The sequence below is a fragment of the Lemur catta genome, chromosome 10, assembly GCF_020740605.2.
Source record: "Lemur catta isolate mLemCat1 chromosome 10, mLemCat1.pri, whole genome shotgun sequence".
Lineage (NCBI taxonomy): Eukaryota > Metazoa > Chordata > Mammalia > Primates > Lemuridae > Lemur > Lemur catta.
The window spans coordinates 75724212-75751820 of record NC_059137.1 but is presented as its reverse complement, the minus strand read 5'-3'; the positions used below and the strand labels follow the sequence as shown (position 1 = coordinate 75751820).

The 27609-nt window shown below is 36.5% G+C and overlaps 1 long non-coding RNA gene across 1 annotated transcript in view; it reads left to right on the top strand.

Moving 5' to 3' along the window:
* Positions 1–27357, top strand: part of LOC123646118 — a 72741-nt gene extending 45384 nt beyond the window's left edge. The window contains exon 3 of the long non-coding RNA XR_006737797.1: positions 27092–27357. This is a non-coding gene — a long non-coding RNA (uncharacterized LOC123646118). The remainder of the gene's footprint in view (positions 1–27091) is intronic.
* The last annotated feature ends 252 nt before the right edge of the window (positions 27358–27609 follow it).

Below are 27609 nucleotides of genomic sequence, written 5' to 3'. Positions count from 1 at the left end.
GGTGGTATGAAATAACTTCTGTTTAAGACCATTAGAAAAATATTCTCCTATATATCACATTCTGTTTTACATACTTTGGTTTATTATAGTCTTGGTTGTAGTTTTCTTTTTCATTGGCTTAAGGTTACATATACTTCTGACTTCCCTATCATGCTTCCCCTAATAATAATTATGACTTGCTTAAGTCTAGGCTTTGCTACAGATCATCATCATAGTATCTGTATCATTAGCCCTCGAAGGCTCTTGCATGTCGCTGACAATTTGAAAAATTATTGGATATGTCACCATTGCCAACACCTGCAAAAAAATAAATTGCCATATCTGTAGTTACATTATTAAAGCCAATTTTTGTCAAGATGATTCTAGTCAACAAAGAGCCTTAGAAAATGTTAGACTTACATCTGTCAATGGCCATGAAGAAAAAATTTTCTAACACTATTCTTACGAAAAGGGCATGACTCAGTCTGATCATATCAATTGTTTCAACCCCCAAACATATTTGCCAATGATAGGTATTCATGGTGTTTCCATTGTAGTACTACTCCAAATAAAATCCCCCAAAAGTGCCAAAAATTTAAACTATGAGTTATTTTTTATAAATGACTAAAAATCCAAAATATTCAGGCATAAAAATTATAGAGGATGACTTATAGGCATGTTGTACTAACATTATCAACAAATATACTCATTATAGAAAATGCATAAAGAAAAATCCTTGTGTAAAAAGATAGAAAGAAGGTGAGTGTGTGTGTGTGTGTGTGTGTGTGTATCTCACCACCCCACACCAGCAGACTGGGGACAGTATATGAATAGTATATGTAGCAATAACTGTCCTGACCACAGCCATAGACAACATACCTAGAACTCCTCTAAGGTTAATTACATCTCCTGGGAAGTTCCTGGATTCTTATGCTTATGTAGGAAACAGGTTCTTTGAAGCCCATCCAAGATCATGGCTTATTGTACTTGGAACTATTAGTTAGAACATTTCAATATTATGAATCTCTAGTATCCTTAGTAGGTGATGTTTCCCTGCAAAGGCTGAAAAGATAACACTCTTCCTATGAATATGAACAGTAACTGTTGGGAAAGACTTCTAAGGTGTCAATTTATTAAAGAGGAGTTGCAAAATTTGAGGTTGTCATTAAAAATTTGTCCCTCACTTTGGCTAACATAGTAGCAATATAGCCCAAACTCTGGAGGCTGAGAAGTTTAAATTCCTTAGTCCAAGTAAATATTACTAGGATAGCATTAAATTTTCTTTTGGCCAACCATGGAGGAGGAGGAGTCTGGGCTATTGGTAAAACCTCATCTTGTACCTGGGTTAGCACTTGAAATCAAGTGGAACAATTTATATCTCAGGTAAAAGGCAAGAAGAGAACACTTCTGGAATGGCAGAGTAAAGATCTCTGAAAACCTGCTTTTCCATAAAGGCAACAAGAACAATGGCCAAAATTGTCAAAATCAACATTGTTGGAACTGTAGAAATTAACTAAAGGCTTGCAACATTCTGAAGAGTGTGTGTTCAATAAAAATCGTTGAATATCAGCATGAACAGCAAGCTTTGTTATGTTTTAACTTGCTCTGTTTCCATTCTCCCTCCCCAGCTCCTTTGTAACTGCAGTGGCAGTGAAAACCAGCAGCCTAGCGTCCCCTGAAGAGAGTAGACCAAGTTTGGAGCTGCCTGAAAAGCTCAATTCCCCAAGAATAGTCATTACTTGCCTGTCTGGAAGCTCTCCGAGAATCCCCACTTGCAGGGTTTGTCTTTATTAGTATTGACTCAGAGCACTACTTCAAACAGCCTTTTCCCCGGGTGTTTGTAGAAAACAATCAGCAGCAATTATTTAACATTACAGCTGCCTGAGGCAGGGCTAGCTAGGACAAACAAGAAGATGTTAAAAACATTTTGAAAAGAAAATCTGGGGAATATGATGTCCATAAGTGCCTTTGAAAAGCTCTGACATATTCCTGAGAATCAAGAAGGCCATGTGCATGTGCAACACTGTGCATATGCCCAAGAAAGACATGAGAAGTCCCTAATCTCTCCTGTCTGGCTTTTCAGAGACTACATCAGCAGGAAGTAAAAGGCTACCGCTGAACTGTAAGCAGCTAGAGCGCTGAAATCATGAACCCATCATGCCCATAGAGCCCCTCATTAAAGGCCGGGAGACTTATTGAAACCAGGTTAAGGAAATCTTCACCTAAGCATTAGCTGATCACTAAGATAATCAACCAGAGACTTTAGTAGCCACATATGACAAAGAATACAGACGTTACAGAATTAGTTTGGGAAGTCACTAAATAAACAAATAGCAACAGTAGCAACAGCAAGAAGCAACAACAATAAACTCTGGAGAGAGAAATTTGATTTCTAGAGTTGCGACAGTATATAATTTAAAATGTCCATTTTAGCCCAAATCTTATGAGACAAGCAAATAAAGAGGAAAGATTGGTTGATAGGAAAAAATCAGTCAATAGAAACTATATCTGAGTAAGCCAAGACTTACTAGACAAAGATTTTAAATCAGCTATTATAAATATGTTCAAAGAAGGAAGCCATGTCTAAAGGAAACCACGTCTAAAGAACTAAAGGAAAGTATGAGAATGATGTCTCACTAAATAGAGATCAAAAAGAGATAGACACCTAAGTGCACATTTGGGAATAACACCAATTGGGTATCGGACAGAAGTGGGGGCTGGGGGGAGGGGATGGGTGTATACCTACTTGATGAGTGTGATGCGCACTGTCTGGGGAATGGACACGCTTGAAGCTCAGACTCGGGGGGATGTGGGGGCATGGGCAATATATATAACCCAAACTTTTGTACCCCCATAATAAGCTGAAATAAAAAAAAGAGATAGAAATGATTAAAAAAAACACCCCAAATTCTAGAGTTAGAAAATACAATAACTTCTTTAGAGATGTTCAAGAGCCTATTTGAACAGGCAGAAGAAAAAGTCAGTGAACTTGAAGATATGTCAGTTGAGATTATTCAGTTTATGGGGCAGAAAGCAAAACCAAAATGCAGAAATATGAATAAAACCTCAGAGACCTGTGGGACACCATCAAGCATACCAACATATGCATAATGAGAGTTATAGAAATAGTGGGGGAGAGAAAGAGAGAAAGAGAAAGGGTCAGAAAAAATGTTTGAAGAAATAATAGCTGAAAACTTTCCACATTTAATGAAAAACAGTAATCCACACTTCCAAGAAGCTCAATGACCTCCAACTAAGAGAAACTTTTAGAAATCCACACCAGACAGATCATAACTGAACTGTTGAAAGACAAAGAGGAAATCTTGAAAGCATCAAGGAAGAAGAGGCTCATCACATGCAAGGCATTCTCAATTAGATTAGCAGCTGATTTCTTCTCAGAAGCCATAGAGGCCATTAGGCGATGGGATGACATATTTAAAGTGCTGAAAGAATAAGAGAGTCAACCAAGAATTCTTTATCCACAAAAACTATCCCTCAAAAATAAAGAAGAAATTAAGCATCCCAAGGTAAACAAAAGCTGAAATAATTTATCATTAGCAGGTCCACCTTTTAAGAAACACTATAGGGAATCCTTCAAGCTGAAATGAATGGATACCAGATAATAAATCAATCCACATAAAAAAATAAAAAGCACTGGTAACTGCATAGGTAAAAATAAAAGCATAAATGTACTTTTTTATTGTGGTGGAAAACATGTAACATGCACTCTACCCTCTTAACAAATTTTTAAGAGTATGGCATAATACTGTCAGTTATAAATACAGTATTGTACAGGAGATCTCTAGAAATTTTTCATCATGCATGATTGAAAAGTTCTATTGATTGGACAGTAGCTCCTCCTTTCCCCCATACCCCCACCCCCTGGTAACTACCATTCTACTTTCTGCTTTCATGAGTTTGACTACTTTAGATACCTCATATAAGTAGATTCATGCAACATTTATCCTTCTGTGACTGACTTATTTCACTTAATGTAATGTCCTCAAGGTTCATACATGTTGTACCATATGACAGAATTTCCTTTTTTAATGACTGAATTGTATTCTGTTGTATGTATGTACCACATTTTATTTTTCTTTATCCATTCATCTGATGATGGAAATTCAGGTTGTTTCCACCTCTTGGCCCTTGTGAATAATGTGGCAATGAACATGGAAGCGCAAAGCTTTTTAGTTTGATGTAGTCTCTTTGTCTAATTTTGCTCTTATTGCCTGTGCATTTGGTGTCATATCCAATAAATCATTGCCTACACAAATATTATAAACTTTCCCCCTATGTTTTCCTCTGAGAGTTTTATGGTTTTAGGTCTTATAGTTAAGTCTTTAATTCACCTTAAGTTAATTTTTGTGGGTGGCGTAAGATAAGGGTCCAATTTCATTCTTTTGCATGTGAATATCCAGTTTTACCAACATCATTTGCTGAAGAGACTATTATTTCCCTATTGTGTATTCTTGGCACACTTGTTGAAGATTAGTTGACCATATATGTGTGGTTTTATTTCTGAGCTCTCTATTCTGTTCCATTGGTCTATATGTTTGTTTTTATGCCAGAACCATACTGTTTTAATTACTGTAGTTTTGTAATATGTTTTAAAATTAGAAAGTGTGAAGCCTTCAGCTTTGTTCCTTTTTCTTAAGATTGTTTTGGCTATTTGGTGTGGTCTCATATGAATTTTAGAATTTTTTTCTATTTCTATAAAAAACAACATTGGAATTTTGATAGTGATTGCACTGAATATGTAGAACACTATGGGAAGTATGGACATTTTAACAATAATAAGTCTTCCAACTCATGAATACAGGTTATCTTTCCATTTATCTGTGTCTTCTTTAATTCATTTCAGCAATATTTTGTAGTGTTCATTGTACAAGTCTTTTGCCTCCTTGGTTAAGTTTATTCCTATGTATTTTATTCTTTTTGATGCTATTCTGTTAACAAATGGGATTGTTTTCTTAACTTTCTTTTCAGATTGTTTAATATTAGTGTGTAGAAGTCACTGATTTGTGTATGTTGGTTTTGTATCTGGCAATTTTACTGACTTTGTTTACTGGTATAACAGTTTTTTTGTGTTTTGAATCTTTAGAGTTTTCTGTATTTAAGATCATACCATCTCCAGATAAAAATAATTTTACTTATTTCTTTCCTGTTTGGATTCCTTTTGACTTTTCCTTATTCATTGGTGTTTGCTTAATTCCTCCAAGACTTCCAGTACTATGTTGAATGGAAGTGATAAGAGTAAGCATCTTTGCCTTGTTCTTGATCTTAGTGGAAAGTTTTCAGTTTTTCAGCCTTAAGTATGATGTTAGCTATGGGATTTTCACATATGGCCTTTATTTTGTTGAGGTAATTGCCTTCTATTCCTGATTTGGTGTGTGTGTGTGCATGTGTGTGTGTGTGTGTGTTTATCATAAAAGGGTACTGTCAAGTGCTTTTTCTGCATCTACTGAGATGGTCATGTGATTTTTATCTTTTATTTTGTTTCTGTGACACATCATATTAATCGATTTTCCTATGTTGAACCACCCTTGCATTCCAGGAATAAATTCCATTTAGTAATGATGTATGATCCTTTTAATGTGTTGTTGAATTCAGTTTGCTAATATTTTCTTGAGGATTTCTGCATTTATATTCAATGGGGATATTTTCCTGTAGTTTTCTTTTCTTTCTTTTTGTTTTGTGGTATTTTTATTTGGCTTTGGTATCATGGTAATGCTGGTCTCATAAAATAAGTTTGATGGTATTCCCTCCTTTTTCATTTTTTGGAAGAGTAGGAGAGTGATTGCTGTTAATTCTTTTTTTTTTTTTTTAAGAGGCAGATTCTTGTTCTGTCACCCAGGCTGGAGAGCGGTGGCACAATTATAGTTCACTGCAGCCTCAAACTCCTGGGCTCAAGCAGTCCTTCTGCCTCAGCCTCCCAAGTAGCTGGGACTACAGGCATGCACCACTATGCCTGGCTAATTGTTTCTATATATATTTTTAGTTGTTCAGCTAGTTTCTTTCTTTTTTTTTTTTTGAGACACAGTCTTGCTGTGTTGCCCGGGCTAGAGTGAGTGCCGTGGCATCAGCCTAGCTCACAGCAACCTCAAACTCCTGGGCTTAAGAGATCCTACTGCCTCAGCCTCCTGAGTAGCTGGGACTACAGGCATGTGCCACCATGCCTGGCTAATTTTTTCTACATATTTTTAGTTGGCCAGATAATTTCTTTCTATTTTTAGTAGAGACGGGGTCTCGCTCTTGCTCAGGCTCGTCTTGAACTCCTGACCTTGAGCGATCCACCCTCCTCGGCCTCCCAGAGGGCTAGGATTACAGGCGCGAGCCACCGTGCCCGGCCTATTTCTATTTTTAGTAGAGATGGGGTCTCACTCTTGCTCAGGCTGGTCTCAAACTCCTGAGCTCAAACAATTCACCTGCCTCGGCCTCCCAGAGTGCTAGGATTATAGGCATGAGCCACCTCGCCTGGCCTAACAAGTTACTCTTAATATGGTTCAGAATTCCTTGTTAATATGAAATAAAGTCCTGTGTAGTTTGTCTAGAATTATTTAAATAGTTGTTATTTGATTTTTAATCAAAAGCATGGACTATTCCAAGGAGAAATAAACAAACAAAGTCCATTGAAGACAAGCAAATGTTGGACATGATTCTACCTTTCTCAGAAAAGTGTATTCAATTACAAGTGATTTCAAGAGCTGCTTATTATTTAGTGGCTATCAGATGTTTTAGGGATAGTAGACATGAAATTTAAATTTTCATAGCATCAGAATTACGTCAAGACCAACCAAAAATAAGGCTATAATTCCTCTAGTCTGTATCATTACAAATCTTTTCCAAGACATATCGCTCAAAAGGCGATAGAATTTTGAATCATTACACAAAATTGATGATTCATACGTTATACACATACCTGAATTAAGAAAATGTATTGCACTATCTGTGTACTTAATGTACTCTCAGTGTCTATAGCATACATTGCATTTTAAAAAGAAGCCAAAAGCTTCAAAAAGAAGTCATGCATACCCTATCTTCATAGAGAGTTCATGTGCATCCATTTATTTCTGTGATAAAGGAGGTGATGACAAATGGAAATGAACAGATAAAGAAAGCAATGGTTTCCTTATTTCTTTTGGGCCCCACCTACTCACTCAGATAAGGACTTTGCATAGCAGTAAGAATTTAATTCAATGAGACTGTATACTGTAAAATTTAGGATTGGAGAGAAATTCAGGAAGACATCTGCTTTCAAGAGAATCTCATTCCTTTACTCTCCTGAACAGACAGTTTTTTCTGGCTGGCATATTCACTAGGAAAATCGCATTGTATGGACATCTTTCTAGCACAATATTGCTTTGTGGTTTGAGTGGGTGCTTGTGTTGGACTTGAGTTGAAAATTTCAAGATAAGAAAACAGTTCATATGAAGATGTAACAAAAATTAAAGGCTTAAAAATATGATAAACATTATGTTGAATATTGTCTCTCTTCTGTATTTAACTCATCATTTCAACTCATTTTAGAAAACTTCTCTGCATTCAGGGGGCAAACTTGCCCTTGAGTGACTTTTGCTTTTAGGGTATCTAACATAGTATTTGTAGGTTATTTAATATAGCATTATGAGTTCTTGATGAATATTTGATTAGAAGAATAGGAAAAAAAGAAAACCCATAAAGTTTTTTTCTATCTACGTCAAAAGCATACCTCAAAAGCTTTATATACAATCTGATAGCAAAGCTGGTAAAAAATAATTCTGTTTTCATTGCAAGGAATTATAAACCTAATGAGATATTATATTAAAGCTTTCAAGATGAAGATGACAGATGAACCCATTACTAAACTAGAAAATACTTTTAAACTCAGAATAATGCCAAATTTACTTTTAATTACCTGGACAATTACTTATAGAATCTTTGATTATTTTGGATATCAATAATATTGTTAGGTTTTCCAGCAGGAAGACAGGTTAAGATTTGGGAAGTGGCATATTTGTTTACAGGTAATCCATTTTATGTAGGACTGGGTAAGAATGCAGAAAAATGCAAATCCGTTAGTTATGAACTGTCTTAGTCTCTTTAGTGTTACTATGATAGAATGGGTAATTTACAAAGAAAAGAGGTTTATTTGACTCATGATTCTGGTGACTGGAAGGTTCAAGATTGGGCAGCTGCCCCTGGTGAGGGTTTTAGGTCGCTTCAACTTGTGATAGAAAACAGAAGGGGAGCAGGTATGTGTGAGAAGCTCACATGGTGAGAGAGAAAACTAGGAAGCCAGAATCTTTTTTTTTTTTTTCTTTTTAACAACCTGCTTTCACAGGAAGTAATCCATTCCCTAGAGAGCTAGAACTCACTCAGCCCCATGGCAGGGCATTAATCTACTCATGAGGGATCTGCCCCCATGACCCAAACACCCCCCCCCCCACTAGGCCCCACCTCTCAGCACTGCCACATTGAGGATCAAATTTCAACATGAGTTTTGGAGGAGACAAACTTCATCCAAGCCATACATAGCACTGGCAGACACTAGAATTTAAATTATTTAAAAATAGATATATGTGACTCAATGACACAAGTGCACTACATACATTTCAAGAAAGAAACATATGTCAAATTTAAAACCCTAGTGATTACAAGACAATGAAAAGCAGTGAGTTTAGTCTAATAAAGGATGTGCTAAGATTTATGAAACAGTGTGGAAGATTGATTGTATTAGTGGCCCCAGTTAATGGTTCCCTACATGTAGCTATTTGCCTTGAATCTTCATGGGCCCCTCCCACTCTGACTCTGGGCTGAGCTAAATGGCTTGCTCTGGCCAACAGGAAATTTCCATATTGGGCTTTCTCTCTCTTGCTCTTCTGCCTTCACCATGAGAAAATGCCTGGGTTAGCCTGATGGACCATGAGACACATAGAACAGAGCTGAGTCAGACCAGTTGTCCCAGCTGAGGTCCCAGACATGTGAAAGAGCACAGTCAAATTCAGCAAAGCTGCCTAGTCAAGCCAAAACTTGACCATAAGTGAACTCTGCAAAGCACAGCCCAGCTGAACAGAATACCTAACCAATTAAGAGTCATAAGCAAAAATAAATATTTATTTTTGTATGCTCTGAGGTTTTGTGGTTGATTATTATGCAGTATTATTGTGGCAATACAGAATTGATACACAAAGAAAGGATAAGCATGCTGTTGTTTATTTGCAAGATATTACACATTTCCTTTTGCTTTAGTTTCTGTTCATAAATGATGTATGTACATAAATGAAAGCATATGGATTCAGGCTGAGTGAAATTTCATTTTAGTATTTTCAAATGTGTAAAAAATAAAGAATAATAGAGAGCATGATAAAAATAGGAAAGTAGCTTCAATGCTTACATAAAAGAAATTCCTATTTTTGATAATACTCTAGGCTTCAACATTGTTATATTTGTGTTGATATACATGGTCTGCAAGGGAAAATCATACAATAGTGTTATTCTTAACGTACATGGCATACATGTATGCTAAAGGAGCTCAATTTATAATAAATCCCACATGTCTGAGTTATAATAAGATTATTTAGTAATTAATATTATTGATGTTATAAAATTTTACCTAATGTTGATACAATGAAAATAACAATAGCTAACACATATAGCATTTATTATATGTGAATTACTATTCTAAATTTCTTACATATATTAATTAATATCATCCTGATAGGAACCCAACGTAGTAGCTACAGATATTTTCATCATTTATAAATGAGCAAACGGGGGCACAGAGAGGTTGAGTAACTTGCTTAATTTCACACAGGATAATAATTGGTAGAACTAGGATTTGAATCCACACAGTTTAGCTGCAGATTCCACACCTTGAACAAAACACCTTTCAAATCTGCATTAAGCACGGATACTTCATTTACCAAAAGGTACACCCAAGTGAGCAGAGAACTCAAGGAGAGAGTGTAGTGTCTACCATATTTACTCAAAGTGAGACAGACATTTTTTTTTATTCTCCTAAGTAATTTAATGCAGCAAATGAGAGAATTTTAAACACATTTTGTATAAGAGGGTACCAATCAGGTTTCTTTAGGGTAATATGTCTTTTTTCTGTCTGTCTCATTACTGTAGACAGATGTGCTAGTTCATATGGCTCAATTGTAATGTGTGACATAAATTGGGTGAGAACAATAGGCAGGAATATGAGAGGAAATAATGAAAAGGCAGCAAGCAGTTAGGATTTCAAACTTAAATGCCTGATGAGACTATGTTAAGGACCTCATTCTCAAATCCAGTGGTTCTTCATATTTAGTACACATAAGACTCATTCTGTAGAAGTCTGGATTTCACTTTCAGAGTCTGGTTCAATATGTCTAGATAGGTGAAGAAATCTACATTTGCAAAGAACACCAAGAAATTTTCATGCATGTAGATTCTAGAGCAGCAATGTTCAATAGTTTTCTGTGATAATGGAAATGTTCTATATCTATGCTGTTCAAATGGCCACATGCTTAATTAAAGAATTAAAGTTTTAATTCAATTTACTTTTTATTTTAAATAATTTGAGTTTCAATGTATTAGCAAATGATCACATGTGGTTAATGACTTTTGTATTGCTTACCTGTAGAGTAGGGGTCAGTAGAGCAATGGCCCACTGGCTAAACCCAGCCATGCCCATTTGTTTACATGTTGTCTATGGCCACTTTCACTCTACAAAGGCAGTGTTGAGTAATTGTGACAGATTCTGCATGGCCTGTAAAGCCAAAAATGTTTACTATCTGGCTCTTTACAGAAAAGGTTTGCTGACCTTTTGGTCTAGAGTATTTCTTTGGGAAAAAATGCCCTGTAATTTGGGTTTTCTTTTGAAGGCAACAAAGAACCAAAGGAATGTTTTTATAGGAGAATATAAATCGATTAAAAATGATATCTAATTTACAAAGGCTGTCATGGACATATTTGGCATATCACATTAGAATCACAATAATCAAGACTCCAATTAATTTGTATTCATTTCGGATATGGCTTTTTCTTTTTTTGTATCTTGACAACTTTGCACATATTTACAAGATTTTAAAAGTCAGTTTTAAGGATTCTGCTGGCTAATTCCATCATCTCTATCATTTCTGATTCTATTTATATTAATTGATTTTTCTCCTGGATAAGGGTGTATTTTCCTGTTTCTTTGCAAGCCTAGAAGTTTTTTATTGGATGCCAACCATTAAGACATTTACTTGGTTGAGTACTAGCTTTTGTTGGATTCCTTTAAAGAGTGTTGGACTGTGTGTGTTCTGGCACATAATTTGAGATCAGTTTTATCCTTCTGAGGCTTGTTTTCAGGCTTTGTAATGCCAGTTCCAGAGTAGCCTTTGTTCTAGGGACAATTTAGCCCCACTAGTAACGTAGGACCTCTAGCAAGGATGCTATTTTAGGCTTTACATATTATGAAGTCTCTTCACTGTGGCTGGTGAAATGCAAACTATCCCCCACTTTGTTTTAGCTCTGGGAATTGTTTGCCGTACCGATTTCCAGTGGTTTTTCCTGTGGCCTCATGAGGTTTTACTCAAAACATTCATGGATTAGTATTCCAGCAAAGACTAGAAGGGAACTCTCTTCAGGTCTCTGGAGCTCTCTATGTAGCTTTTTCCTTTCCAGCACGCTGCCCTACAAACACCTGCTGCATCAACATCCCTGAACTCCCCATCTCTGTCTCCTTAACTCTGAAAGAACTGATAAGCTTCCTGTCCTGGCAGTGCAATCTGGAGAGTGCCTCCAGCAGTAAGCTGGGGGCCATCATGGAGTTGATTTGTTTCCTTCCACTCAGGAATTAATTTCCTGTGCTGCCTGTTCCTGGCGTCTGAAAACAGTTGTTTCAAATATTTCATCTATGCTTCTAAATGTTCATAGTGGGATAGTAATTCCTGTAATAGTTAATTCTTTATGAGCAGAAATGAAAGTATAATTAATATTTAAGTGATTTAAAATTTCTTCAATAACAAAATAAAATTATTTAAAAACAGAAATATGTATTTGTTAAATGTTTAATTATGTTAGTTAAAATGTTAATATAAATTAAAAAATTTATAAGCCTTTTTAACCAAGTCAATAAGAAAAAATTTAAATGTATAATTTATTCTTTTCTTTTCATATTTATTCATGATATGGAGGAGAAATACATTCTCTATTAATTCAGACTATTTCTTAGCTTCAATGAATTTGTCCAAGAAAGAAAAATTCTTTCCATGGTTGTAGAACTATTCTTGTAGAACTTGATGGTTCTATGTGTATAAAAATTCAGGAGTTTCTTGTGAATGTAGATGCTTTAGTGATGTCCTTTTTATAAGTGATTCTCTTTAAAATCTCATCAGCAAATCTATATTTCCTGAATGACTCACCTTTAACCCTCAAATTGATCCTAGTTATCATAATGGATGAATTACTTCTGGAAGTTTATGTTTTAGTGAGTCTGCCTTAGTAGTTAAAGTTTGACCCTGGAAAGCAATGAAGTATAGCACATACTTGTCTTGCCAATTTGTCAAAAATTTCCAGAATATATTCTCATGTACAATTTTATATTATTAGCAGTTATAAGCATAATTTCATAATAATATTTTGACCTTTAGCATATCTTAAAAACCCTTTAAATATAATATTTGATGTTTTAATAAAGTATTTAAAGCATAATTAACATACACTCTAGGTGAAAAAAAAGTTTAATCATTATGTTTCAGCTACCCTAATTTATTTTCTCCCTGGCATTTTGAAGGAGAAAAAAAAAATGAGATAAATCATAAAAACAAATTTCCATTTTATTGATCGATGAGAGCTTGCCAGTTTAAGGCCTGCCCTTAAGCAAACTGAACAGGATAGAACCACTTGTGAAAGGGATACTGTCCCTAGAATGGATCAATGAATTGGAGGCTAATAGTTCAATCTAAGATGCTGAAGTCTGAGATTGGACACCAGTGTGAGGTTGTAGTGGCTGTAGCTGGTAGAGCATAGCATCAGGGAAGGGGAATTGGGAAAAAGGGAAAGTAAGAACAGTACAGTCAGAGAACAGATCATGGAGTGGTCATGAAGAATTTGTTAAAGATCAAGATGAATGACAGGAACCCAGTTCAATCTGATTTAATTCACTTAAAGGCTCAGTTTACCTGAAATGACTAATGACTCATTTGAGACAGTGTATTTTAAGGGGATGAACATTTTACAGGGTTTAAATCTGTAGAGAGCTCTGTTGGAGGTCACTTGTAAAACTAATGTTTGTAATATGATTGTAATATATATACTGTCACTTTTATAATTCTGTGCCTATCTATTATCTGGATATCTACAGTGTGAGAAAACGGTTTAGGAGGGGGAAATTTTTTATTCATTAGAGATTATCTTTCTACCAATAACACTCTGTATCCCTTAGGAGTGCCTGGGAAACATTATTTGTGTTCCAATGTGTGAATACTCTGAAAGAAGAATTTATTTTTATTTTAAAGCATATATAAATATATTAAGTAGAATGTATAGCATTTCTGATATTCAATCAGTTTTGACCTACAGAAACAGCAATTTCATACGGTTCAATCTAATATTAGGTCCCTATCTGAAAATGCTTACAAACAAAAGCATTTACTAAAACAATTATCTGGTTTGTGTCTGAGATGGTGCTAGCTCTGGATAAAGGTTAGTGGCTTAGCTCCTGGATCTTGCTCTATGCTTTGGACTAAATTAAGGGGCTAAAAAAAAATCTCAACCAAATCACTCCTCCCAAAAATATAGCAGTTTCAAAAACCACTTTCACCTTGAAGTTTCTGTGTGGATCTTCTCTACTTACTTTCTAAAGAATTGTTCTTGTGTTCGTTTAAGAATCTCTTTTTCTAGCCAAGAGTCAGATAAGAAAAGTCAAAGAGTCCAACTCCTCCTCCATTACTTTTCTGCTTCACTGTTTATTGGATAGACTTGTGGGAAAAAAATAAATACTATTTTAAAATTTCCAGTTATAATTATGAATTTTTAAATTTCTTTTAGTTTTTCCTTTAATCTGTCAATGTGTACTTCATGTATTTTGACATATGTTATTTGGTGCACAGATGTTTATTATTTTTATATCTTACTGTTGAATTCACCCTTTTATTGTTATTTTATTTATTTATTTATTTTGAGACAGAGTCTTACTCTGTCACCCAGGCTAGAGTGTTGTGGCGTCAGCCTAGCTCACAGCAACCTCAAACTCCTGGGCTGATTCTCCTGCTTTAGCCTCCCGAGTAGAAACATAGTCTGAACTGTCATTTTAAAACTGTTTTATTTTGTTTCATGCAGTGAAGTGGGGTGGGGAGGAAGGTACTAGCATTTATTGGGGACCAGCTTGGCTCTAGGCCTTTTATGTGTGATGTCTCATTCAATTTTTATGCAACCCTATCAGGCAGCTTTTATTTCTCATTGTAGAGGTGAGGTAAGATCCAGCATGTTAATTATTAATAACTGGTCTAGGGTCACACAGTTAATGTGATGCAGTTGAATTTCAAAATCAGTTTTATCTGATTTCAAAATTTCTTCTCTTTTTAGGGAAAGGTTTTAGTTCTGCTACTGGGATTGAAATACCGAGGGTGAATAAAAAGAATGCATTTTATGTCTTTCTGATGACAGAAACTTTATTAGCATAGATATGGGGTTTTTCACCTGGCATTCTTGAATCCTTACAGATAAAACATAGACCCCCGATATACTATGTAAAACCTTGTTATGTGTAACCATGCATATTTAGGAGTACGGATTTATAGGTTCCGTTAGATTACCAAAGGCAGGACTGCTGTATTGCACACTGTATTCTATGTAAATAAGTCGCCCTGTAGTTGCTCAATGTCAGTTCACAGGGATCTTTACCTGGAAAAAGTGGAGAATTAATGACAGATAATAAACAATATAAGAATATAACAGTACATTCATGGAAGCAGATTTTGTCGTGGCCCATTTTGGCTGGGCAGGTATTTATACAGAAGTGATTAAGACATGATTCTTGGGGGGAGGGGAGAAAAAAAATAAAAAAGAAAAAAACAAAACCAAAAAAGACATGATTCTTGCCCTCGTAAAGCTCACTGTTTAGTAGGAAAAGTGTCATGTAAACAGATAAGTAGTCAATGAATAAATGCCTTAGAATTATGAACATTACTATGAGAACACAAAAGGGAAAGTCATTAATTCCCTCTGGTCATTGGGTGGAAGTATCAGAGATTTTCCATGGAGGAAAAGACAATAAAACAGCCATAGGAATTTGCTAAGTGACTATCATAGGGAGAAGGAGCTACTAAGTCCAAATCCCAGAGATAGGAAACATTATATATGGTTAGAATCCACAGTGGAGTGGCAGGCAGTGTGACTGGGAAGGTGGGCAGCTTGTGGGTGATCTTGTATTCAAAGCTAAAGAGTTTAGACTTGATATATGGACTGGTTGTCTTTAGCTTTTTAGGTTAAGGACCCACCTGACAATCTAATGAAAGTTATGGTGCCTTTATTAAGGAAAAAAAAATTCACAGATACACCAAAATTTACATGTGATTTCTGGGGCTTTATGACTGAGGAACTTTGCAGTATAGGATAGGATATCTTTAGAAAGTTTAAAGAGGGTCTTGTATGATCCTAATTACATAACAGAATGATCACATAGTAGTTTTGGAGGGGACTGATATTTGGATAAATGAGCCAGTCAGCAGGCTGTGGTAGAGAAATTATGATGGCCTGAATGAAGACATTGATAATAGGAATGGAGAGGAGGGGAAGAGTTTGAGACATATTTTAGAGGTAGGATCTAAAGGATGTGGGTATGACTCCAGATAGAGACTGAAAGGGAGGTAGTTTTGCATAATAAGTCTTTTGTTGAGACAGAGTCTCACTCTGTTGCCTAGGAAAGAGTGCCATGGTGTCAGTCTAGCTCAGAGCTGCCTCGAACTCTTGAGTTCAAGCCATCCTCCCACCTCGGCCTCCCAGAGTGCTAGGATTACAGGTGTGAACCACCATGCCTAGCCCTATAATAAGTCTTTTCTTCCTTCCTTTCCTTGGGGGTTGGTCTCCATGTTTAGTGGTTTCAACATAAATATATTGGGGGTCTTTTCAACTTTTCAGTTGGATCTCATCCAGTAGTATGGCTTCCCCAATCAACAGTTGACATTGGCTCCACTCCCAACCAAACTGTAGAATCTCGGCAGTGATACCTCTTTCCTCATAGAACCACCTGATTAGAGGACTGTTTCTGAGGTATCTCCATTGTTTTGCTCCTTAACCACAGATGGCAGTGCTGAGGAGACAGATTGTCCCAATGTCTTTGACAATCAACTTTCTTCAAGAGATTTCTCCCCTAGGGTTTATTAATCAAGGTATCAAAGTATTGGATCAGAGGTGATTAAACGCAGCAACTCCAAATTGCCTCAAGCAAAAGGCATTGCATTAAATAATTTAGTGTATAGGTTTGCATGCTTTCAGCATGAGTTTTCCAAGTAGATGAAAGCCTAATTTGTCAGCAGTAACCTCACATTCCTTGGTCTCAGAGATCTGCATAAATCCAGTGGCTGCCTTTGGGCATGGCTTCTGCTTTTGTAAAAAGTCTTGGGAGGAGTTTAAAAATATTGCTTTCACAAAAACATTACCAAGTTGTTGAATAAGGCTGGAGCCAAAAACAGAAAACAAAAAACAAAAAAAGAACCTCAAAAAAACAAAACCCCATTTAGTCTATTTTATTTAGAGTTTTAATTTAAATTATTCTTTTTATCTTTACACGAATGGTATAATTTCCAACTGTTATTTAAAGGGATATTTGTGGAGTTTTGACCTGTGAAGACAGTTGGATTATTCTGTAAGATGAACTAAATGTTGCTGCCAAGAGGCCACTGTTTATAAGATTCCAAAGGAATTTATAAGTCCCTACAAAAAAATAAGTGGTGGAATGAGCCCATCTCCATACATGGGAATGCTATAGCTTTCTTGGTTGCAAGGAACAGAAATTTGCTACCTAAATTTGCCCAAGTAAAAAAAGGGGGGCTTATTTGAAAGGAGAAATGAAACTTTCACCTTAATCAAAGAGCAGGAGCCATGACTGAATTGGGCTGGATTCACTAGGCTGGAGCTGTATTCTTGGAAGCTTTACCACCCAGCTGCTATAGGTCATGGGATTTCATGTTGTTGCTTGGCTGTTAATATGACTTTGCACCAACTCTCTATAGGTGTACTTTTGTTTCCTTTAGACCTTGTGTAATCACATACAGAGTTGGAGGTGTGCAGAAGAGAAAACACTGTGGCCAGGGACTGGTGGTGAAGGGCTGAAGGCAGAACAGTCATGAGGCTCCATGCTACACATTTTACCTATTTTTCTTTTATTTAATCCTGAGACAACTACTTAAAATTGAAAGGACTATTCCTATTTTACAGACGAGGAAATGAGCTCAGAGAAAGAAGAAAGGTGATTGACCCAAGATTGCATTTCAAGCAAATGGTGGAGCTGCAATTCAAATTCATGTCTGTCTAACTCCAAAGACTAAGCTTCTTAACCCCTATGCGATATGATGAACTCATCTTAATTAAGAATTTACTCCCCTCTCTAGCATTTAAGGGAGCTCTGTATACTCAATGAGAGAAAGGAGAAGTAATACAACAGTCTCCAATTGCAGTCTTATAAAGTCTGTCCTAAAAGTGTTGAGATGGTCAAGATAACAGGATAAGTTGTACTTGCTGCTATAACAAACAACTCCAAAAATCTCTGTGGCTTAAAACAATAAATGTTTATTTTTCATCCTCTTAGAGTCCAATGCTGATACCATGGTTGGGTAGTTCTCTAAGGTAGCTATCTTGCAATAAGTGACTCAAGAATCCAGGCTTCTTCCATCTTATACCTGTACCATCTTTAACACATTGTCTCTAAAGTCAGGAAAATGATGACAAAATGAAGAAAGGAGAAAAGTGAGTGTGTAGAGAAATCCAACTGGTCTTAATTGCTTTAGACTGGAAATGTCATATTTCTTTCATTCACAATCTATGAATAAGAAGGAGGCTCATGGCCCTACCTAGAACAGCTACTGTAAGTGTCTGTTCAGTCTCTGCCACACCATGTGTTATTATACTTAGAAATGTATTTCTTAATTTCTAAATGTATACTGGTTTTTAGTCTTATTTTGTTATTAATTTCTAACTTAATTGAGTTATATGCATAAACTAGAGTTTGTAAAAATAGAAATCCTCTGAAGTTTATCAACACAACTTTTATGATGCTGTATGTAGTAATTTTTCATAAATATTCCACATATGCTAGAACAGTATGTGTATTTCACCATTCTTGGTGTTAATGTTCTAAATTTGTCCATTAGTTCAAGCTCATTAATTGTGTTGGTAATAATCTGCATCCTTATTAATTTTTTTTGCATGCTTGAGAGAATGATTAAAATCTCTCCATCATGGTGTAACATTTGTTTATTTCTCTTTGTAATCATGCCATTTATTTATTTTTTTAATTTTGAGTTTATGTTATTATGTATATACATTTTCTGGCATTCTTTAAAATGTTTTATAATGGTCATATAAATCAGAAGTGGATTATCAAAAGTAAATGTTTAGGGTATTTAATTAATACTAAATTTAGATTTGGGTACACTCTAATTTCAAAAATACAATGACTTGAGGATACTAGAAGTCAATTTTTCTTTCACATATGAGTCCTGTGGTGAGTGGGTCAATTGGTAGACTGTCTCTGCAGTCACTTGGGGATCCAGGTTTCTTTTCATTTGTTTGTTCATCATCCCACTGGTGTTATCCATCTGCTGGGAAAAAGCCGAGTAGTGGACTTGTCCATGCTTCCATTCCTTGAAACGGAAAAAACTCCAAAATTCTATTTTTAACTCACATTACTATTATTATTGTGTTATGTAGTCAGCATTTGACTGAAATTTATCCATGGAGTTGGTCTCTTCTATGCTCTTTTTTTGCTTTCTATGTGCTTCCTTTTTTCTTTTATCTTAGGCTCTGGATTTATATAATAATATATTTCCTTCCATCTGAAGACTATCCATTAAAATTTATTTTAAAAAGTATTTGCTTTTAGAAAATTCTGTTTTTATTTGTCTGAAGTTTTTATTTCAATACCATTCATACATGGCATTCAATCTGTCAATCCTACCAGTGTCCAGGCCAGGTCAGATTTCCTGTATTGTGTCGAATTAAGTCACAGGTTTCACTCCTGGTGATATAGAATTACAGATGACAATTATTTTTCTCTCAATATCTTGAAGATATTTCCCCCTTTATCTTCTGACTTCCATGTTGTTGTTGAAATGCCGGTTTTTAGTCAAATTTTCATTCCTTTGAAGGTAATCCTTCTTGTTCCTGTCAACTTAATTTTTTTTTTCCTGGTTTTACTTTTGCTGATGGTAGTGTTCTGTGTTGGGGCAAAGGGAAAATTTTCCCTCTGCCCTCTGAATTTTCACTGAAATGAACTGACACTGTCAGGTTTCAGTCTGAAATGTCAGTTCTTGGTGTGCTCTTGGCTGAAGAATGACCAGACACACCGAAAGCAAGGGAAGCATGACAATGAGGTTTATGGAGGAGAGAAAAATAGGATTACAGAACAAGAGCAAGATATAGGTATACAGAGTGAGATACATATGCCACAGATGATGACTGGATCCATTGTCATAGCAAAAGTGACTTTGGTTATCGTCTGGGTCTTGTTTTATAGTGTCTGGATTGGGAGCTTACCATGGTTCAGATGTCATCATGGAACCACTTTGATCGAGAGTTGGGGGTTTTATGACCTGAGTCTTACTGCCATGCAGATCTCCCATGAGCCTTTCTGAAAGCCCATTTGGTGGGGGTAAACTGCAATGTCACCCACTTTTGTCCCTAGGAGACCTGGACTACCTTGCTACCTATCTAACACTACCAGACAATTTAACAGGAGAAAAGGCACACAAATTTATGAACGTACAAGTGTGGCTGGGAGCCATACAGAATATAAGGCTCAAAGCATGGCCGGATGACTGAAGCTTAAATAGGTCCCTCTTCATGGAGGGGAGGGAAATGGGGAAATGTAGGCAATTATAAGGGGTAGCAAATGATTTTAGGGGTAATGAATAGCCTGGGGCAAAGTTTTACGGACCTCTGTGGGAGATGAGGACAAACTGAAGGAAGGTGAAAGGTAGAACTTGCTGTGAACAAAGGTTGTTTTACTATGCAGATAAAATCTTCTAGGTAATCTCTTGTAGCTGTCCTGGGAAGAATAGATGAAAAATCTGTCTGGGTGTGGTGACAACTTTTAGTCTTTTCTCTGGTAGTTAATCTTTTCTGATTATTTGATGAGATTCCTAGAAAGGGGGGTCTTAAGGGAATTGCATTTCTTTTTTTTTTTGATTTCTTTTTTTTCTTTTTTTTTTTTGATTTCAGCTTATTATGGGGGTACAAAAGCTCAGGTTATATATATGTTGCCCATGTCCCGCCCATCCCCCTGAGTCAGAGCCTCAAGCGTGTCCATTCCCCAGACAGTGTGCCTGGTACTCACCATGTAGTCATACCTCCATCCGCCTCCCCCCACCCCCCACAACTCCGAGAATTGCATTTCTTTTGAAAGAAGTTTTCTCAGTAAGATAAAGGAACTGCCAGAGAGAGCCCCTTTCTGTAATTGGGGTGGGGGCAAGAGAAGGTCAGAAAGTCCTTGGTTCTGAGGCAGCTTCCAATTTCCTTTGATTCCAATGGGCTCAGCATGCCAAAGCACCACACTTTGTGGTATCAGTGTTTGAGCTGCAATGTCTGCAGATTCACTATGATGGGTTTTGGTATGGATTCACTTTTATTTACCTTGGTTGTATTTTAGTGAATGTTTAAAATTTCTAGACTGATTTTTGTTTTTTAGGTAGGTCTGGAATATTCTCCACAATTCAACTATTGTCTCAGTTTGCATTTTTCTGGAAATGCCAAAATGTGGATTAGATATGCGATAGAAATTACAACTTTATTCTCTATCACTTAAGTACTTTTTATATTTTCTATTTCTTTATTCTGTGCTGCATTGAAATAATTCTTTTGGAAATATTTTCTAGTTCTGTAATTTTCTGTTTAGTCGCATCTGATCTATTAAATTTATCCCTTGTGTTTTTAGTTTCAATTATTCTATTTTTTTATTTTGATAAATTCTTATTTCTTTAAATCTCCTTACCCACTCAAAATAGTTTCTTGCTCATATTTTAGTCTCCTTTTTAATGGACTTAGATTTATGGAAGGTATTTATGAGAAGAGAGATTTTTACTTCATCCTGATTGATACAGGCAATTTTCCTTGTAGTCCCTTGGGAAGTGAATTCAAGTTTCTCTGTGGGATTTCAGTTGTATGAAGCTGTGGGAAGTTAGCATCTCCCATTACACTCCCTGCCTGAGACATCCCAGAGATATAACTTCTGTTCTTGGTGCCCTAAAAGCCTTGAGAACCAAAGCTTGAGATCACCTGTGTTAGGCAAATGCTCTCAGGGTGAAAGCCAGCCTAAGTGATGGGGTTGTATCTCTGGATTCTTCTTCCCTTAGTTTTTGACTCTGAGTATTTATCTCTTTTCAGCTTATTAATGGATTAAAAAGTTCTACAGAATTTTTTCCTGTACTTTGTTTTAGGTGTTATGGGCTAAACTGTGTCCCCGTAAATTCATATATTGAATTCCTAAGCCCCAGTGCCTCAGGATGTGACCGTATTTGTAGAAAGAGCCTTCGAATAAGTAACTAAAGCAAAATGAGTTCATGTGGGTGGGCCCTAACTTAATATGACTGGTGTCCTTATAAGAAGTGGAGATTAGGACACAGACACACACACAGGGAAGACCGTGTGAGAACACCAGAAGAGGGCGGCCATCTACAAGCCAAGGAGAGAGGTCTCAGAAGAAACCAAGCCTGCTCACCTTGAGCTTGGACTTCTTACCTCCAGAGCTGCGAGGAGACTAAAACAAATTTCTGTTAAGTTACTTGGTCTGCGGTGCTTTGTTATGGCTGCCCTAGCACATGTACTTTCAAGGATCATTCAGTATATCTAAAATGGTGGCCTTTTGGCTTTCTTTAAAAGAGACTCTAGGATGAAAGGTAGCAATCATGGCATATACCTGGAACCCAAAGAGATGAACAAAGAATCCAGAAAACTCTATTCTTTGTAGTCTGAATGATCATTCCAATAATTATAAGGCCATCAGTATTATATTAGTTGATAAATTTATCTTCTGCTACTTCTTCAAGACTTGAATGTCCTTTCTATGTAGCCTGGTCAGATTGTGGATGGAATAGGCAGCTATTTAAATATCAGTAATTTCAAAAGTTCTTCTTCTCCTGTTCTCTGACATTCAAAAGTTTATTAAAGAACCAAAACTGCTTGATTACTATTTGTGTACAAATCTCTTTTATTTGTAAAAAATTTGGATGAAGGGATAATATGAATTAAAGAAGAATATGATAATCCCAATCACACTTTCTTCCTAGGGAGAGCTTTCAGCTTGTTCCTCCCACTCAGGCTTAACCTGGAGACTAAGCAAATATTCACAAAAGATTTCATTTATGTAATTTGAAATCTTAAACATGGATACAGTACCTAACCACACAGCAGCATGAAAATTATGCAATAAATCTTTAGGCAAGGATTGATATTTTCTCCCTGTTTCTCTCTCTCTCTCTCTCTCTCAATTTTCTTATTATATGTTATGTTAGATGAAGAGTTAACCTGCTTACTTTATCTGTACCTTGTAATGTGAATTTTCTCATATATTATATTTCACTGTTCAAGGTGTACATTCTCTGTCCTTATATTCGTGTGTGTGTGTAAGTGTGAGGTTTCTGAATCTTTTGACACTGTTGATCTTCCTTAATGTTGAGGAATTTTGCCTGGGGTGTGCTTTTAAGCTGAAAGGCATCTGCTAAAAATCATTTTCTCACTTAATTACTGAAATGGCCCTTCAAATGTAATTTGATATTAAATTCCTATACCATATTGTAGGTTTCACTTTTAAGAATACCAACACAATGGACAAATGTTTTCCATCAAATGTGTTTGATGACTGATATTTTGGTTTTCCAATGTAATGAAATGAGATTAGTGTTGCCAGATTTGCTCCTTTTTCCCCCTCTTCATTTTTGTTTAAAGAAATGACTGGTTAAATTACTAGGGTTGGAGAAACGCAGCTGCTTTCTTTATGTGCTGCATAATTTTGCTCTCTTGATTTCCTGGTTTCCTTGGCAAGCGTTCTAAATCAATGTTTAAATAGGAAAATGTTCTGACCAACTGAAAAACCCTTGTGGTTCCTAAATACATTTATAAAGCAACACTTGATAATTTCCTAAATCAGAGAGTATTGCAGTTGCTTGAAACGTGTAGCTTACGCTTCTCTGGGAATCAAGGCATTTTTCATTTTTAATTGTTTTCTTGGGGGGAGCTCATTGCTAGGGCTACCTTTCAAAATTTAAAGTCTAAATAATATCAGCATAAGTTAGTGAAATGACCATTTTTTTGAAATAAGCAGTTTTTCAAGAAGGCTTTATAGCAATTGGGCAGCAAGGAAGAAGTAGGGCTTGGGGTGGAGGAAATTTCTTAGACGAATTAAAGTTGATGATCTTTGACAGTGTCTACCAGGCTAACATTTGTGAACTATGCACATTTATCCTCCTCTGAATCCACAATAATAAACTTTCAAACAGTATAGCAGCCAAGACATTTCCATTTTGACAGCCAAATCAATTGGTTGTGCTGATAGAGTTTCTTTTTAGATGGAGGTTAGCCAAATTTTTCTTTTTAAGTGTTGAACCAGACAATTCTAACTAGCTTAAAAAAAATAAAGTTGTAACTACAAACCACTTATTCTTCTCTGCCAACTGAATAGAGGCTGACTCAACCACCAACTCCGCTCACTCACTGTGCCGCTTTCGACACTCCCTTTGGCAATTGGATATTTGAGTGTTTCCCTCTCTTGACCCCTTCTGCTGTCACTGTCCTGATTAACTTGTGTCAAGGGGGAAATATGAGCAGGTAATCTTGGCTGCAGCTATGTGACTCATCTGCTGGTTGGACAGAATCAGAAACAAGTGAAAATATCTATTGCTTTACTAGCGGCCCTTGCCAGGCTGCCTTAAGAGTGCTAGAAGGCTGTAAATAACCCTTGGCTTGTACTTGAGTTCTCCTTCTTTTAGGTCAGCCTCTTGGCTGATGTACAAGTCTTGCTGTCAACACAGAATCATGAGTCTACCTCTAAACCCCTTGATACGAGAGGAGCTCTGCCTGGTGGTCTCAGTTTCACTGAAGGTGACATGACTGACTGTCTGCTTAGGCCACAGGATGCTCTGCACTGATGAGAGTCTACGTTTGTTATGTGTGTCAGCTGTGGACTTCGATAGAGCTTAGCAATTAAATTCCAGGAGAGGATTCAATTTGGAAACTATGTTGAGCATGAATACTCTTGAAAGCTTCTTAAGTCAGAGGCTTATTATATGACACTGTGTCCATGTAAAAGAGTTCATGTTAGACAGAGAGGAGAGACAGGGAAGAGATGCATAGTGAAAGGTAGAATGTATGTGCTTTTAAAATAAAAAAAAGTCCTGGGGTAGCCTTGGCTCCCAACTGTGTTTGAAGGCTTTTCAGACTTTGTGGATGGGGGTAGAAATCTGACCACAGACATTTGTACAACACAGTTGAAAAAGCACTGGATAATTGGGTGGCTTGTGGTAAGCTGTAATTATAGACTATGGCTCCATTTGCAAGAGGAAAATATTTGGACCTAAATCATCCAATAAGTTACTGAAAAATAGAAGTGACTTCAGAAGATGACTGTGAACACTTTGACCCTGGCACAATAGAGACTCCAAAAATCAACAGTGAACTTTAAAAAAAAAACATTTGCTTGTTCTCACATTCCCATTATTTACCTAAATCTGATTAAAGATTAGGATTTTGAAATGTGAGAACTAAATGTTGAGTGAAGACTTAGGCCTGTACTATTGCTACACGATGATGTTTAAATTTCACGTGCTCATCAGGTGCTATCTAGAGCTAGTTCTTGATTTATAAAACCTGTCACGTCGTGGTCCTCACACGCTTGCCTAGCCTTTCCTCTCCCCTCCCCCTACCCCATCTCATCTCACCTTGCTGTTACCCTGTTGTCCTGGGCTTCTGTCCCAGTTCCACCCTCTCACCCTCCAGCCTCCTCCGTCACCATCTGTGTGGGAATCCCTCCTTGCGGTCCTGGCATTGCCATCAACAGGTTGGACAACTCTAGGAGGCAGCACTCATGTAGAATACAATGTGAATGGTTCTCCCTGGAGTTGTGCAAAGCACCTGGTCCTGTTCCCACTTCTGTCCTCCTTGGTGGCAGGAAGATATGGAATGGGCCTACCTGTGGCCACTGTCACTGCTGCAACTGGAGGAGACCAGGCTTGGCATTTCCTGTTGAATATGTTCTGCAGGACTCATTGTAATATATGCGTCAGGGACATTTGGGGGGTAAAAAAGAATTGTGTGGCAATCTGTCTGTATGTGTGTTTAACAGGCAAATGGTACCCAAGTTTTAAGGAACAAACTTCTGGGGGAACTTTTGGAATACCCTTCTTTGGTCATGTGGTGGTTTCCTATGTAAATGCGTCTGGTTCCTCTTCTTCCTGGCTTGCTTCTTTTGCTTTAATTGAATTTTCATTACTACTCATATACATATGACATTTTACAGAAGTACATAAATGTGACATTATCATATATACTGGAGTTCTTTTTTTGCAGTCTTTTATTTCTTTTCTTTTTGTTCTTTTTCTTTTCTTTTCTTTTGGTGTAGCTTCCCTCTTTCTCTATTCTCCCCCACTCTGACTTTATTCATATCACTCCTTCTCCTGTAAGAACCCAAGATGACAACCTTGTATACTCACCTCTGTGTTTCTCTGTGCTTATCCGATTGTACAGAAATACATGACACATACATATGCTCATAACATCATACACATACAACATATACATGTACATATAACATACACACACATACACACGCACACCCCACACACAGTTCTTAGCCAATATTTCTCTTTCACTTAAAAGGATTGTATTAAATACCCTTTTCTACATTTTGCTTTTTTCACTCTACATTGCCTTGTAGAACTCTTGCTGTGTCACCAGTTGTTTCTTTCTAATGACGGTATAATAGTTTTGGGGTGTGGACGTACCAGAGCTGCGCAACCATTTCCCTGTGTGTGAACATTTAGTCAGTTTCCCATTTTTGCTAGTACAGTATTGCAATAAACACCCTTACTCATATTTCCTGTTGTTAATGGTGTTTTTGTTTACGTAGGAGAGACCCCTAAGAGTGAATTGGCTTAGCTGAAATATATGAGCATTCTAAATTTAAATAAAGATAGTGCCGGATTATCTTTTCCAAAGAGTTTAGTAATTCATTCACATTCTCAAGGGTCATGTGGGGAAGTACTTTCTTTTCCCCCAAGTCCCTGGCAGCAGTATGCATTACCTGACTTTTTCATTTTTCCCTGTTCAATATCTCCTTAATTATTTTAATTAATTAATTAATTAATTAATTAATTAATTTTTTGAGACAAAGTGTTGCTCTGTTGCCTGGACTAGAGTGCAGTGGTGTCATCATAGCTCACTACAACCTCAAACTCCTGGGCCCAAGTAAGTGATCCTCCTGCCTCAGCCTCCCAAGTAGCTGGGACTAGGGTCATGCACCTCTATAACACCTGGCTATTTTTCCCTATTGTAAAATTGAAAAACAAATTGTATATTATAGATATAAATACTCTTTCCCCTCCAGTGCATGTGCTTTTTAACATTGGTTGCTTATTTAATAGGTGTTTTGTTCTCTTTTCTAACATATTTTTTAAAAAATGGCCAAAAAGCTTATCTTTGTATTTATAGTTTCTTATTGTCTAATTTCAGTTCAAAGGGTCTTCTCCACCTAGATTGTATATAGCCTGTGTCCTAGATTTTCCTGTAGAATAATTGTTTTATTTTTGTTCTTAAGTTTTTAATAAAACACATATTTCTTAAACAATCTCCTCCTTTGAATTAAAATAGTACTTTTGCCCCATTAAATTCTCAAATATGTTGGTATATAATTTTGAATTTCCTATTCTGTACCAATGACCTTTTTCTATTCCAGGTGGCTAACATATTGACTTAATTACAACTGGATTAATAGAATGGTCTCGTATTGGATAGGGCAAGTACCCTTTGCCATTCTTCTATTTTAAAAAGTTGACTATTCTCTGGGATTTATTTCTTTCATGGAAATTTTAAGATCATTTTATCTAATTCCAAACAAACTCCCTAAATTATGTGTTTACAGTAGCTCCCCTTTATCTGAGGGGGATATGTTCCAAGACCCCCAGTGGATGCCTGAAACTGCAGATAATACCATATGCTGTATACACTATGTTTTTTTCTAGACATATATACCTATGATAAAGCTTAATTTATAAATTAGACACAGTAAGAGATTAACAATAGCTAAAAATGAAATAGAACAATTATAACAATATACTGCAATAAAAGTTATATATATGTGGTCTCTATTGCTCTCTGTCAAAATACCTTATTGTGCTTTGCTCACCCTTCTTCTTGTGGTCTGTTGATCTGATAACTAAGTGACTAACAGGGGAGTAGTGTTACAGCGTGGAT